The sequence below is a fragment of the Meleagris gallopavo genome, chromosome 12 (genome assembly GCF_905368555.1).
Source record: "Meleagris gallopavo chromosome 12, MGAL_WU_HG_1.1, whole genome shotgun sequence".
Classification (NCBI taxonomy): Eukaryota; Metazoa; Chordata; class Aves; order Galliformes; family Phasianidae; genus Meleagris; species Meleagris gallopavo.
In genome coordinates, this window is record NC_139415.1 from 11,482,418 (window position 1) to 11,495,731 (window position 13,314).

The 13,314-nt window shown below is 37.8% G+C and overlaps 1 protein-coding gene across 3 annotated transcripts in view; it reads left to right on the top strand.

The window, feature by feature from the left end:
- The first annotated feature begins 839 nt into the window (after positions 1-839).
- Positions 840-13,314, top strand: part of TMC3 (transmembrane channel like 3) — a 36,830-nt gene continuing 24,355 nt past the window's right edge. For all 3 annotated transcript variants that reach the window (XM_031555320.2, XM_085233634.1, XM_085233636.1), the window contains exons 1-2: positions 840-980; positions 11,669-11,919. The gene's annotated coding sequence lies outside the window, so the exon portion shown is untranslated. The remainder of the gene's footprint in view (positions 981-11,668; positions 11,920-13,314) is intronic.

The following is a 13,314-nucleotide window of genomic DNA, read 5'->3' on the forward strand; positions in this document are numbered from 1 at the left end:
GCTTATTTTGGGGGAGTTTAGACTTTTAGGTAAGTGATAACACAAAGTATTGGAAACTTCTACTGCATTTTAAGAGTAGTCACTCTTACAAGTTTTTCACTTAATTCTTTTTTCCTACAGCAGTCTTTCGTAGCCATTCTATACTGTTCAGAGGAACAGACTTGGTTCAGCTGTGAAGGTAAATGAGACTGATGTGTTTTGTCACAGTTGGGAATGAAGACAAATTAAAACTTTTTCCATTGTAGATGTCTGTTTAGTAATGCAAAACCTTGCTTTGGGGTAAGTGTCTATAGTGGCCATTTTTTTTTTTCAGTAGTCATAACATTATGATGGCTGTTGCTAAGACTGAGTTACTCTTTGTTCTCTGATAGACTGTATGAGCTGCCAGGTAATGGGCTTTGGAGTACAAAGCTTTGTGCCATTTTGCTGTTTTAGTCAGTGTTAAGCAAATGATTTCATCTCATCATATTTTTGAGTATACTTATTCTAATAGGCTGAGTATTTTCCTAATTTATCTGCTAATCACTAGAAACACACTTGGCCTCAGTTCAGAGACTGTTGTGTCCTAAATTTCAAGCTGGGATTAGCACAGAGCTAAGAAATCCAGAGCAATTCAGCAGTGAAATAAGAGCATTTTGCACACACTCAGGTGAGAAGAAGCAGGGCTGGTCCTTTGTACACTCAGCACAGTGTGTACTCATCCATGCTTGCGCTCACAAAGGTCAATATTTGAACTAGTTACTGCAACTTCCTCATCAGAATTTAATTACGAGAAGTACGAACTTATGCAATGACAGAGAAGTCAGTTTATCATACAGTTAAGTTTGTCTTGTGGTGTTTTAGAGAGATTTTTTGGTGACCTGACTGAATAATCCTCTATGCTGCCTTTGCAGTATCACTACTGTAAGTGGATTCATGCACTTTCCCTGGAATGGAATAAGATCTTCTGAAAATGTTCCATCTGGAAGGAAGCAGGAAAGGTGAGCTGTAGCTTCTATCATATCACAGATTTGTTCTGCAGAAATCTGCAGATTTTATCTGTAAATCTGGGATTACTTTAGGATCCTTTCCCCCACCTCAGTTAAATGCCTGAAAAACACTGCTCATCTTTTATTTAACATTAAATAATCCTCATTGCTTATTTATGGAAATTGTGGCTATTATCAGCTTTGACAATGTTATCTATAGAACAAAATGTTTTAGAAATAAGCCTGTGTAATATAACCAAGCTGTTTTTTGTTTTTTTTTAAGCTCACTAATATTTGATCATGTTTTAACTGGATCCTGCCATGATGACAGCACCAAGAAAAATTTCTCTTAGGCCTCAGAGCATTCCGCTAAATAAAAAATGATTTCAAAACTAATCCATTTTCAAATACTATTAGGTGATTTCATAAAACCCCGAGTCCTAATTTCACTACAAATGTTAGTGCCTGGACATGATATAATGCTCTGTTTCCTGTTGTGCTATTCTTAGAGTGAAGGAACCAAGTTTCCCAGACTTCCCCAGAAATAAGCTTCTTCCCAAAAAGAAGAGCTGACAACGAGGAATATTAATGTCCCAAAAAGCTAACTCCTACTCTGCAAGATAAATAGAAATAGTTCAACCATCTGCAGTAGTGTCAGTAGAGCTAGCAAACTTATATAATGTCTAGAGTCAAGAAGAGAAGATAAAGAAATCATAAGTCATCCTATAGGCCGTATAATTCTTTGTGACATGTACAGTATTTCGGAAATTACATGTAGACTAAACATAGTTTAGTAGGTTTTGATACCTACAAGAGAAATTACACAATTTTAGCATGACTTCTCTGAGATGAAATGTCTGGTTTGATCCCTCACATCTTCATATTCCAGGATGACAGATTAGTGCTGCTAACTTTTTTTTCCTTCTAAGTTGCACAGTGAGAGCTGACTGACAAACAGCAAATGTCATTTGCCTCCTCCTCACCCTGTAACCAGAAGGTTGGGGTTAAAAGTGGGAGGGAAGAAACAGAGATGAATAACTGAGAGCGCTAGAAATTTGGCAGCATCTGAAGTCAGTACGTACAATAAAGCGCTGAATGACGCATTAAGGCGGTGGTGCACCTTAATTACAACTTAAACATGGTAAATTATAAGATAAAAGTATTTTAGAAATTAAATCTACCCCATACTGATATGTCGCATTATCCTGGAGGGACCCAGGGCAGCCAAATGTTCTTGCAGTCTGCCCTTGGCTCCTTTTGCATTATACAAGTTCCTAAGCCAAATTTGCTAAGTTAACATCTGAGCTGTAAATAAAGATCCTCAAAGCCTACTGTGCTTTCCTTGATCTAAGAGTCCCTTCACAGTATGGCCACAATTCAACTAAGTACTTAATATGTGCTTAAATCCCACTTAAATCAATGGGATTTAAACATTTGCTTAAATGCTTTGCTGAATCTGGCCTATTAAACTGTCTATGTTAGAGATCAAAATGTAATTTATACTGCTATGATTTCTTTTCTAGTGTTACATACGAGACCCCAAACTACATTTCACTGTAGCCTTGCTTCAACCAGAGCTGGAACTGTTTAGAGAGAACGTGTTTTAATTATTTTGGGCATCAGCAGCTGTAAACTCCTGATAAAAGAGGTCAAACTCTGTAGAGAAGACTGATTGCTTTTCATGCAGTATCATTTGGAAGATTAGTTATGTGCATTTTTCCTTCTTCAGTAATGTTTGTAGCTCCTGGTAAATGTGGGAACACAGAGTTTTTACAGAATGCAGATACATGAAAGTATTTGAGGAGGAGGAGAGTTACAAGCTTTTTCTTATTTGGCTGATTTGTTGGCAATCTTGCTTTTTCACAAATTCAGCTAGCAGCAGCCAGGAAGGCAGTCATCTGTAGCAGATGGGGTGGCAAGAAAGGAAGTCACCAAAAGGGTCATCAAGAATCCCCAAGTATTTTCATGTCTAGGGAAAATAGGTCAAAAATATTTCAGCTATATATATGACTATATATATATATATATATATATATATATATATATGTTTTTAATATAATTTAGTGATGTGTTCTTCCATGCCCTAGGAGATTGTATTGGTCTTATCACTTTTTTTTTTGGAGAGGAGGGAGGATGGATGGTGGGAAAATGAGGACTCTTCTTGACTTTTCCTATCATACAAGCCCTCTTCTTGTAGTGGAAATCAGCCAAAAGACAGCTCATATGCCAAGAAAGCCCAGTCTAAGAGATGAGTGGAAAATAGCAGATGCTTAAATTTCTCTTGGATTTTCTCAAAGCTGTTAATACTGGTTTGTGCTTAATTAGCCAAAGAAGGGATGGACTGTGCTTCACTATTTCACATACAGATACTTCTTTGAACTTATGAGATAGCCGCCTCCGGGACGTTATTGTCTATGTATGGGAAGAGCTGAATGTTGATTTCTTACTTAAACACCACTAATAGGAGATAATTGCTGCAAAGCACTCCTCACACCCACAATGCAGCTACCCTGCCAGAATTTCCTTAAGATAAGGAATTTTAAGACAACTTTGTCTGGAAATTTTTTTAGGAGTCTGGAAAGAAAAGATTGTCCGTGGTTACTAGGTTTAGTGAAACCAAAGACACTCTTTTGATTGCCACTTAACTCTCCTTTAAGCAAATAGGCTTTCTGGTTTTTTTCCCCCAAGATTTCTCTGTAATTTGTCTTTAACCTCAGGGGTAGAGGTGGACAAATAAATATGTCTCTCTCTTGGGCATGAAATTACCTTTCTGTAAGGGATGTTTCCAATGGGCATCTGCGATGCTCTTCAGCTTCTCTGTGCCTCTTGAAAGGTATGAATAAGTCAGCTATTAGTGGAGGCTGTTTCAATGTGCAGAATCGTTGGGCCATATGGAAGGACATTAGAAGTAAAGAAAACCAGCAGAATAGGAAAAGCAAACCAGTTCTGGAGAGCAGAAGATGGGAACAATAAAGCCATCAATATCAAATACTGCAAGGCCATATTAAGTATACTTGTTCTTAGTGTCACTTGTTTTGTTGCCTAATTAGTTTACAACACTTGATTAGTCTATCCTTAATATCTGTCATGGCCTTTTTGGATAGCAGGCATAAATCATCTGAACACATACAATTTCTTATTACCTTTAATTTGTTCCCATAATTCGTCATGATACATTTGTATTAATCTGTATCTCATATTTATAGGAAAACAAAGCACATTCAGGAGAGATTGTGATTTAAAATGAATGGATATAAAGGCAATATTTATACTAGAATAGTAAAGATAATTTAATACTAGTTTTTTTCAGCTGATGATGCATGAATTTTAGTTCTGCTTTAGCACATACTCTAATTTCTTGAATGTTTTACATCTCTGAGAGTTATGTATTAATTGATATCAATTTTGAAGTGTTTTGTACCAGGTTTTTTGTTGTGTTGTGGGTTTTTTAAATCATCTGCAGCATGACTGAGCCAGTACAGTATTCTTGTGAAAGACAGAAAAGAATAACTTCTTGAGCAGCGAAAGTAATTCTCTTTTTGTAATTCATCTGATGATACAACTTCTTGAACTTCATGCGTTCACTGAAGAATCTTCCTTCTGCAACTTCCTTTGGTCCTAAGCTTGGATAAAAATTACCAATTCTATTTCAGTTTGCTTTGTTTATACCTCAAAGACTATGATTTATGGTTTGTGAATGAAAGTGTTCCATGTTTTCACGTCATTTTTGAAGATTTCAAGTTTCCCCAAACATTGTATATTAACAATTACTTTCTCTCAATTGTGAAGTGTGGCTTTGAAGAGCTGCTCCCTCTCGTTCACACAGATTCTTTATTACATACTGAATTAAGTAAGAAGGGAAAATGGAGAAAGAAATTAATTTTCAATTGTTTTTTTTCAAATTATCATAATTTCACTTAATTTCAAATTAAATATTAATGCAGTATTTTCTTTTAGTGAGAAATTACTTTAATGGAACAGCTTCCCATGGTAACAGAAACAAAATGATTAACTGTCCTTTCTGCTTTAGTAATGAGATGGTTCTAAAATAGTTGTTCCTGGTTCAGCATTTATCTCTCCTTCCATACAGATCTAGCACCTTCACCTCTATCTGGCCTATGATGGACCTTGTTTTGGGATATATAATTCTTACTCTTTTTACATGTTTTAAAATGCATCCGGGCTATAGGAAAGGCCCCTTCAAACTCCCTGGTAGGTAATGGGGGTAAATGCATACACATGTCTAATTTCAGTGACGCAATGACTGAAAGTGTATTCAAAAAACAAGTAACACATGTCCAAATGCAAATTCTCATGAAAAGCTTCAGAGCTTCAAAATTAGATAATTTAAATGTATTCTTGTGGTTGTTTTTCAGTTAGAAAATTAAACTTCAGAAATGTCCCCCTAGCTAAATGAGGTTTCCGCAATGTTGAAATTAATCAATCAACTCTTCAATAAGAGCCAAGCCTCAGATCCGCAGGCATGAAACAACAGCTAGTAATGACTGTATAAATTGATTTCAGAAGGTTAAATGTGCATATTCAGGGTTCAGAGAACAAAGTCTTATGGTCATATCCAAGCGGATATCTGTGTGACTCACATTACTTTGCATACCCTATAATCATGTAAATTAAGGCCCTGGGTTTAGATGAAGCCATGAAGTTTGATTTCTGTTGAAAAGTTGTGTGTGTTTGGTGTTGGTTTTTTTTCTGATGAACTAGGTCAATGGAGGTCTGATGCTGAATATTTCTGTTTGCTGCTCGGGCAGGAAGAGGAGGATAAAACCCAAAGGTACTAAGTATTTGTGAGGGTAGGGATTATGGTTGATGGTTGGTCACATTTAAAGGATAACATCAGTGTGTTACTTGTTAGACCTGGATGGAAATCAAGGCCAGTAATAGTAACTGGCTCCTGATGAGGCTATTGCTGAGGTTGACTAAGCTTACACGAATCAGACTGAAAAATGGGTACATTATAAGGACATGTGAACCTATAAGTAATCACGCCTACAGCCCAACAGTCTTTGCTTTAATGGTTATTACAAAAGCTTCCTCCAATAGAGATATGAAATAGCTTTAAATAAGTACAAGAACTCTGAAAGTTGGTAAATGCTAGGTTTCAGCCAAGGGCAGGATAGAGATGTATTTGGGAGTCTCTTGTGTAGCCTTTCATTGTGGGACTTTATAAACTAAGGCTGCAATTAGTGATGGGCTGTAATGAGATCCTGGACTGTGATGACATTTAATATCTGTTTCAGAAGATGTTCCCAGGCTAAAATCAATGTTATGTCCTTCAGACCGCAAAAACATAGAGTTATGTAAGTACATGTAGATCTTCCTGCATTGAAGTTGTTGCACTGCCTGTGCAAAAACAGTCTGAGGTAGGATGAGGTGGAATGTGGATGCAGCTGTTCATATTAAGACTGATTGAGTAAACATCTTCGGCTTAGGTTTCTGTTTTGTTGTTCTGTTGTCTTCATTTATTTCTGTTTTGGCTTAGGTTGTGTTGATCTTCCTCGTCAGGGCAAGGTTTCCAGGGCAAGGTGACTGGTTAGGCTTTCATACCCAAACTTATGTCTGGATTTGTCCTTGTGTGCTTGGCTGAACTTGTATGTAAGTCTCAAAGCTAATATCGAGTTAGGGTGTACAAGGGCCAATTAATAGAAAATACAAAGAAATAGCTCATCTATACTGAGCATGGATGATAAACAAGAACAGCTAAATGACAGCCAAATACAAGAAAGAAGACAGGTTTGGCAATCGGTGCAATCAACAGAAAAAGCTTATTTGCAGAGGAAAGAAGTGTGATGGTTTCAGATCTTCTAAAAAAAACATTTCCTTTAAAAAAGTAGAATGAAAAGCAATGTGATTTGAAACGTGTTTATACAGTATATGATAACCTAAAACTGAATGTAAGGCAAAAGGAAAACAAAAGTACCTCAAAAAAGAAGAGTTGTTTCATTTAAATTTTTCATCCTTTCTCACAGGGTTTTGAAAAATCTCGGTGAAATCTGTGTGTTTCAAATTCTGAGCCTCCAGCCCTTGGATTGGGACTGCACAGCTCCAGCTGCAATGCTGCAGTCTCTGCAGCCATCTTGCGGGGATTCTAAGCATGTTCACTGTTCAATGACTTGCGGGGATTCTAAGCATATTCACTGTTCAATGACTTGCTGCTAACAGCCAGCTTGCAAGCTTTATTTCCTCACCTCAGCAAATTGTGGCTGATTCAGAATGAACAGAGTCTAGTGATGTGCCGTTTTTCCCCCTAGTCACCCGACACTTGCTAGCAGGGATGCACTGCTCTGGGGCTGCATGCAATTTCCAGGCCTCAGCCCTGCACTGGGCCCCATGAGCTGCCATGGGCTGACTGGGAGGAGCACAGTTTGGGGCTGTGGAGCTGAAAGCCTGTGCCATGATGAACCCCCAGCTTCATAGGAAGCTCCATACATTGTTTTGTTGCAGAGCTGTTGTCAAAGTTGCTGCTGGCTTACTTAAGGAGCTTTGGAAGGACAACTATTTAACAGCTTTAATAGCATTACAGACAGGCTGAAAGGCTGTCCATTTTATGCTTGCATCAACTAGATGCCTTCTATTTTCCCATTCTCTCTGATTATACCCTTACTCTTCCTATCCTGCCAACTCAACCAGCTAAATTCAACTTGGGAATGGTATTTCCTTTCTTTTCATAACTGCTTTACTCTCCTCTCCTCCATTCTTTCTTGGCACTTTGTTCTGCAAACCAGCAAAACAAAGGATACTCAGTAGAAATAGCATTCATTTCTCTGAGGGTTTTGTGTATTCAACTCATAGGAAGGCAGAGACCAAACAAGTTTACTTTGGAAACAGATTTGTATCGATCAACACTATCAAGGGGATGTAGGTGCAGATTATTCAATTAATGAATTCTTCTCTAAGAAATATCTTACAAGGAATATCCTTTTTCTTCAAATTCCTTGAGAGAACCTTCTCAACATCTCTAGAAAGCTGACCTACTGCTATTCTCCTTGGCTTCTTCTGCTGGGTAACAGTGATAGGGTGAGAGGTAATGGCCTCAAGTTGCACGATAGGAGGTTCAGGTTCACAGAAAGAGCGATGCTGCATTGGCACAGGCTGTCCAGGGAGGTAGTGGGGCCACTGTTCCTGGAGGTGTTCAAGAACTGTGAGAATGTGACACTGAGAGACATGGTTTAGTGGGCAATGTTAGTGGTAGGTGGAAGGTTGATCTTAGATGTCTTTTCTAACCATAATGATTCTATCATTTGTGCTGGTGGTGTTCTGATTTCCATCCTCAGTTTCATCTCTTTATTTCCTTCTATGATGGGGAGAGTGGAAATGGTTTCCTGGTGGTGGCTCATGCCTTTATTCTAAATATACCCCTTGTTTATCACTGGGAGATTTATGCACTGGAAATGAAGGTTCTGTGCACAGTCTTGGGAGACTATGGCAAAAGACTGCCGCAAGAATATCCTGACCAGAAAATCACAGAAAGATGGGTAATTGGAGAGGCTCCTTCTTGGGTTCATCCTGACTTTGGTCCACCACTGAGGGTAGCACTGTTGGCTATGATTCAGAAATGAGTACAAAGAAAAGAATTAAAATGAAAGAAATTGTCTTGCTATTTGAACAGGAAATTGCAGTTTATTGTTGCATTCATTTAAATGCTCAGTGACAATTACTCCCAACAGATGATCTTGCAATGAAAAGGATTAAACAGCCAAACCATCTACCTTTGGGGAAAAAAAGCAACACAAATTGATTTAAGCAGTTGTCAAACAGATCTGAGATGTGGGATAGGATTTGAGAGCTGAATCAAAGCTTAATTACCAAGAATGTAATATTATTGATGTGGTTATTTGGGTTTTGACAGATGTTTATTACTGAAATAAAATCTTCAGGCATCTCCATGATTCCCTGTAACTTCTGTTCCTAGGAACCTCTCAATAATTTGTCTTAATTGATAATTCATCTTCATATTGCTGAAACATTGATGGCTCGTGAGCTACCAGTGAATCTCACAGCAAATTGGGCTTTTAGATATTCTGGTATCTGGACTTTCTGGCACGTTTAGAGATGACAACATGCTGTTTATCATAACGGTCTCACAAAGGAATTGTTTTTAGATTGGTTTGGATATATCGTTCTGAGTTGTAACATCCTGAATAACTAATAATCATAGGATAACAGGATCGTCTTAGTTGGAAAGACCCTTCAAGGCCATCTGTTCCAACTCCCCTGCACTGAACAGGGACACCTACAAGTGATCAGGTGCTCAGAGCCCCGACCAGCCTGACCTGAAGTGTCTTCAGGGATGGGGCACCCAGCACCTTTCTGGACAACCTGTGCCAGTGCCTTACTGCCCTTATTGTAAGAAACTTCTTCCTTATTTCCAGAACTGAGCTCCAGCATCAGGTCTTACATGATGCGTGTTCTTCCCACTGCTGCTTGGTAGCTGATTAATTGCTACATTTCCCAATTTTATAACATCTTACCTAGTAGATGCTTCCTCTAATCAGGAGACAAATACTTCAGGAATTGTTTTTATGCCATTTCTTTCCTGAAATTCTTGCTGGGTTCTGCACTGGCCAGGGTGAGAATGTATTGTCAGTAATAGATGTGTAAGAGTTGTCTTCTAAAATGCAGACTTGTCATCCAGTGGCATCAGCCATACCCTTTCAGGTATTCTTGATTCCTGACTGATCTACAACAAATCATATTAATGCTAAATGTTCCAGGAAATGATTGCTTGTCATCTCGAATGATAGAATCTTGATTTGCTACATTCAGCTCAGATTCCAATTGTTTTGTCTCTGTGTATGTCTGTGGATTATTCTATTGGCTCTTTTTCCTTAGAGAGGTGTAGATTCCTAATCTCATTGATCTGGTTTCTTCATATTAGGTCATGTTACAAATTCCAAATCAGATTAAAGCAAAATCGGATTAGCTTCTTGTTCTTAAACAGAGCAGCTTAAATGTCTGGACCTTGTAGTTGGAAACATATATTTTGCAGCATTTATCTATTCCAATGTCCACTTGATATTTGATCTATCATTTTCTTTCAAGAAGTTTTTCCATAGTATGTAAACAGTGAATTAAACTAACAGCCAAGAAAGGAGCTTTCAGAAAGGTGCTCTGCCAGTTGAAATGACATTTTTATTCCCCCCAAATGTTTCATTTACCTTCCTCAGAATCTTCTGTGAACGTGGCATATAATGTGGTCTGGATTCCTGGTAGATTTTGTGTTCTGGCATTTACAGTATGTTCTTTGTATTATTCATCATTACAAGAAGAATTGTTTTCTATGACAGTCAGACAACAGAGTCACATTACATATTTCTGGGAAATGTGAAAAACACATTACTCATCTGAATCAGACACTTCTTTTTGTTCCAAAAGCATCTCATTTATCATGAGAACTTTACCTTTCCACAGATGATGTTTCTTAGATGAATGTATGAATTTTCTTCAGGTAGGAGTGTGTGAAGACTTTGAAGGAAGCTGCACTCTGTTCCCACCTTTTCAGCTATTCCAGGACAGGGATTTAAGTGGAAGTGGAGTTCTCATTCTATAGAAATGGTGATAATATTCTCAAGTTCTTCACAATAGGTCTCATTTGTCCCACTACAGCATTTTGAAAGCCTTTAGAGAGCGCTGAAAAAACCCACCTAAAGCCTCCAGCATACTTTGAATCAGAGCCTAAGTATCCAATCACTTAGCTTTCCCATTTATATGTTTTAATAAAAATAATATTAATCTCTCTAGACATCTATAGATACTCAGTAGTTAGCAGGGCATGGAATAGTTATGCTGAGGAAGAAAGTATATAAAGTAAATACAAGGTATTAAAAAAATAAAAGCCTCTTGAATGTTACAAAATTCAGGGTTTATTTTTCCCTAATTAATTACCATTTCTTATTAATGAATTTGAGGGATAGCCTTTAAGTTTTAAATGTTGATCTGGATTTCTTGTAGGGGTTTAATTGTTTATTGACTTCCACATTACCTACATGTGAATTTCGTATTCCTGCTGTTCTCTTAGCTTCCCAGCACGGCATCTCAGTGTGCAGTTAAAGTAGATGTAGTTGTTTATCAGCTAGAAAACATCACAAGTGTAGTGCAAGTAAGTTACAGGAAAAGCAGAAGGAATAGCATCAGTAAAGTCTATGTGAGCCAAGGCCACTGCTCTAGGATGGAGACCTAGACCCGAATTACACCGATTTCTAGTTCAATAGCCGTGATTGTCAGTTTGATAATGACAAAGAACCAAGCTGACCACACGGTGGAGCCTCCTGCTCTCTCTGCAAGAAGTGTGCAGCAGATCTGCCGGATTCCTTCAGACGGGAGGGAGATACCAAGTCCTCTAAGTTCCCCTCTGAAACTCCGTTCTTTACGTGGGGTTTTGTCCCTGTTCTGTGTAGCGAGAAGTGTACCCACAGACTGTTTTTTCAGCTCTGGAAACTACATTTAAATATGAAGTTACCAATGCACTTAATTCAGACCAACAAATTCCAGCATGACGGTTGTGCTTAGCCTACTGCTGCATGCAGGTGTAGGGGTCCTGGGTCTACTTTTCATAGCCAGGCACATCGACTTCAGATACATACTGTTACATGTACAAACCATAGCAGCACACCATTCTCACCCTGTTTCCTCACTGGGTTTCTGCCTGTACAAAGCTCGTTATATACTTTGCTTTCTTCCAGACTCGTTTTGTATAGCACTTGACTTGGACCACATTGAAGGGAAAGGCTCAGGAGCAGCAGCAGATGCAGGAACATTAATAAATTGCTAATCTGTCCTCATTAACAAAGAAGTCCTTCCAGAGTGGATATTAAGACAAAGAGCTTTTGGCATTTGCGCAGACTTCAGTGAACATCTGTTTTTCTGATGTCAGAAGATTCATTGTGTGATAATGGAAGCGAAGCCTCAAAGGAAAATCCTTTTGCTGATAAAAGTAAGACTTTTTTTTTGTTTTAACTACTTTTAAAGAACTAACTCTGGCTCATGTTCCTTTTCCTTTTTCTTTTTTCTTTTTTTTTAAGATTACTTTTGTTGTTTATATTATCTCACTCTCTCTCTCGTGCTTGAAATTAGAATGCAAATTTCAAGGTCTATCTGTACGTACAAATTGCACAGGCTGAGCTAAATAACTCTCTAATCTGGAGTTGGTTCAGCTTAGTTCTTTAGGTATTTAAACCAGTTACCAAAACTTAGTCTTAGTTACAGCTAAGGTGATTTAGGAGTATATAAAGAAATTGCACTTATGTAATTGAACCTGAAAAAAAAAGTTTCAATTCCTTTTATACAATTTCTATGTTTTCATCTTGGATATATTCTTGAATTATAAAGAGAACTGGGTATCTTAAGACTTTAAGAACATAGGCTTTTTAAAAAATATGTGAAAATGAATTTTTGTGAGCACAGGAGAACTTCATGATGACACCATCATAAGGAAAAGGGGAAGGAGAGCGAAACATGAAGCTGATCACCGTACTTCTGCTGTGCAACATCAATGAAAAACTAAATAATAATAATAGGTTGTGATCCACAGTCCTTTTACCAAGGCTTAAATTGCTTTGCATGAGCTGAGCCTTGGAGTCTGCCTATGTGCATCTATAGAGCATGTATCACATGGTATGTAATTTAGCTAAGCCTATACTGTCTATTAAGGGGCTTTCTCAAAACATTTCACCTATTGAACATATAAAAATGCCACGGGAGCAGTGAATGCAATATATAAACTTAAGAAAAACGGCGTTTTTAATGTGTGCTGGCAGGGAGAAAAAATCACAACCACCGAGAGAGTCTTTACGCTCACTCCACCTCCATAATATGCACATTAATATTTAATTTAGTAGCAGCGTAAGGCACAGGTTTTTGCATCGTGAGGTCCTTTGGGGGAAAAGATTATTTGAGATTGTTTGAAACACGGAGATTCCAACTGAATTATAACTTTTTTTGTATTGTTTTTATTGTTCTTTTGCAGTGAAGATTCCCCTGCATCCAAACATGCCAAAATCCCAAGACTTTTATCCTGTAAAAAATGAATTAAGAAAACATCTTCCCTTGAAAACGTGACAGTTTTCTGTGCTCCTGTCTAGAAAGGAGGTTACAAACACTTAATGCAAAGGCTGTGGGCCTGATTCATCATCTGCTGAAGTCAAGGGCAAATGTGTGATTTTGTTCATTATAGTACCTTTCATCTGTTCAGCTCAATCACATCAGAACATTCAAAAGCTCTGTAGCTGTGTCTTTTCCTTTTGAGAATAAAAAGCTATTATGAGAAAACTTGTTATGTTGAAAAACTGGTACTAATGGAATTAAATGTCCAGGTTAACCTTAGTAGAAA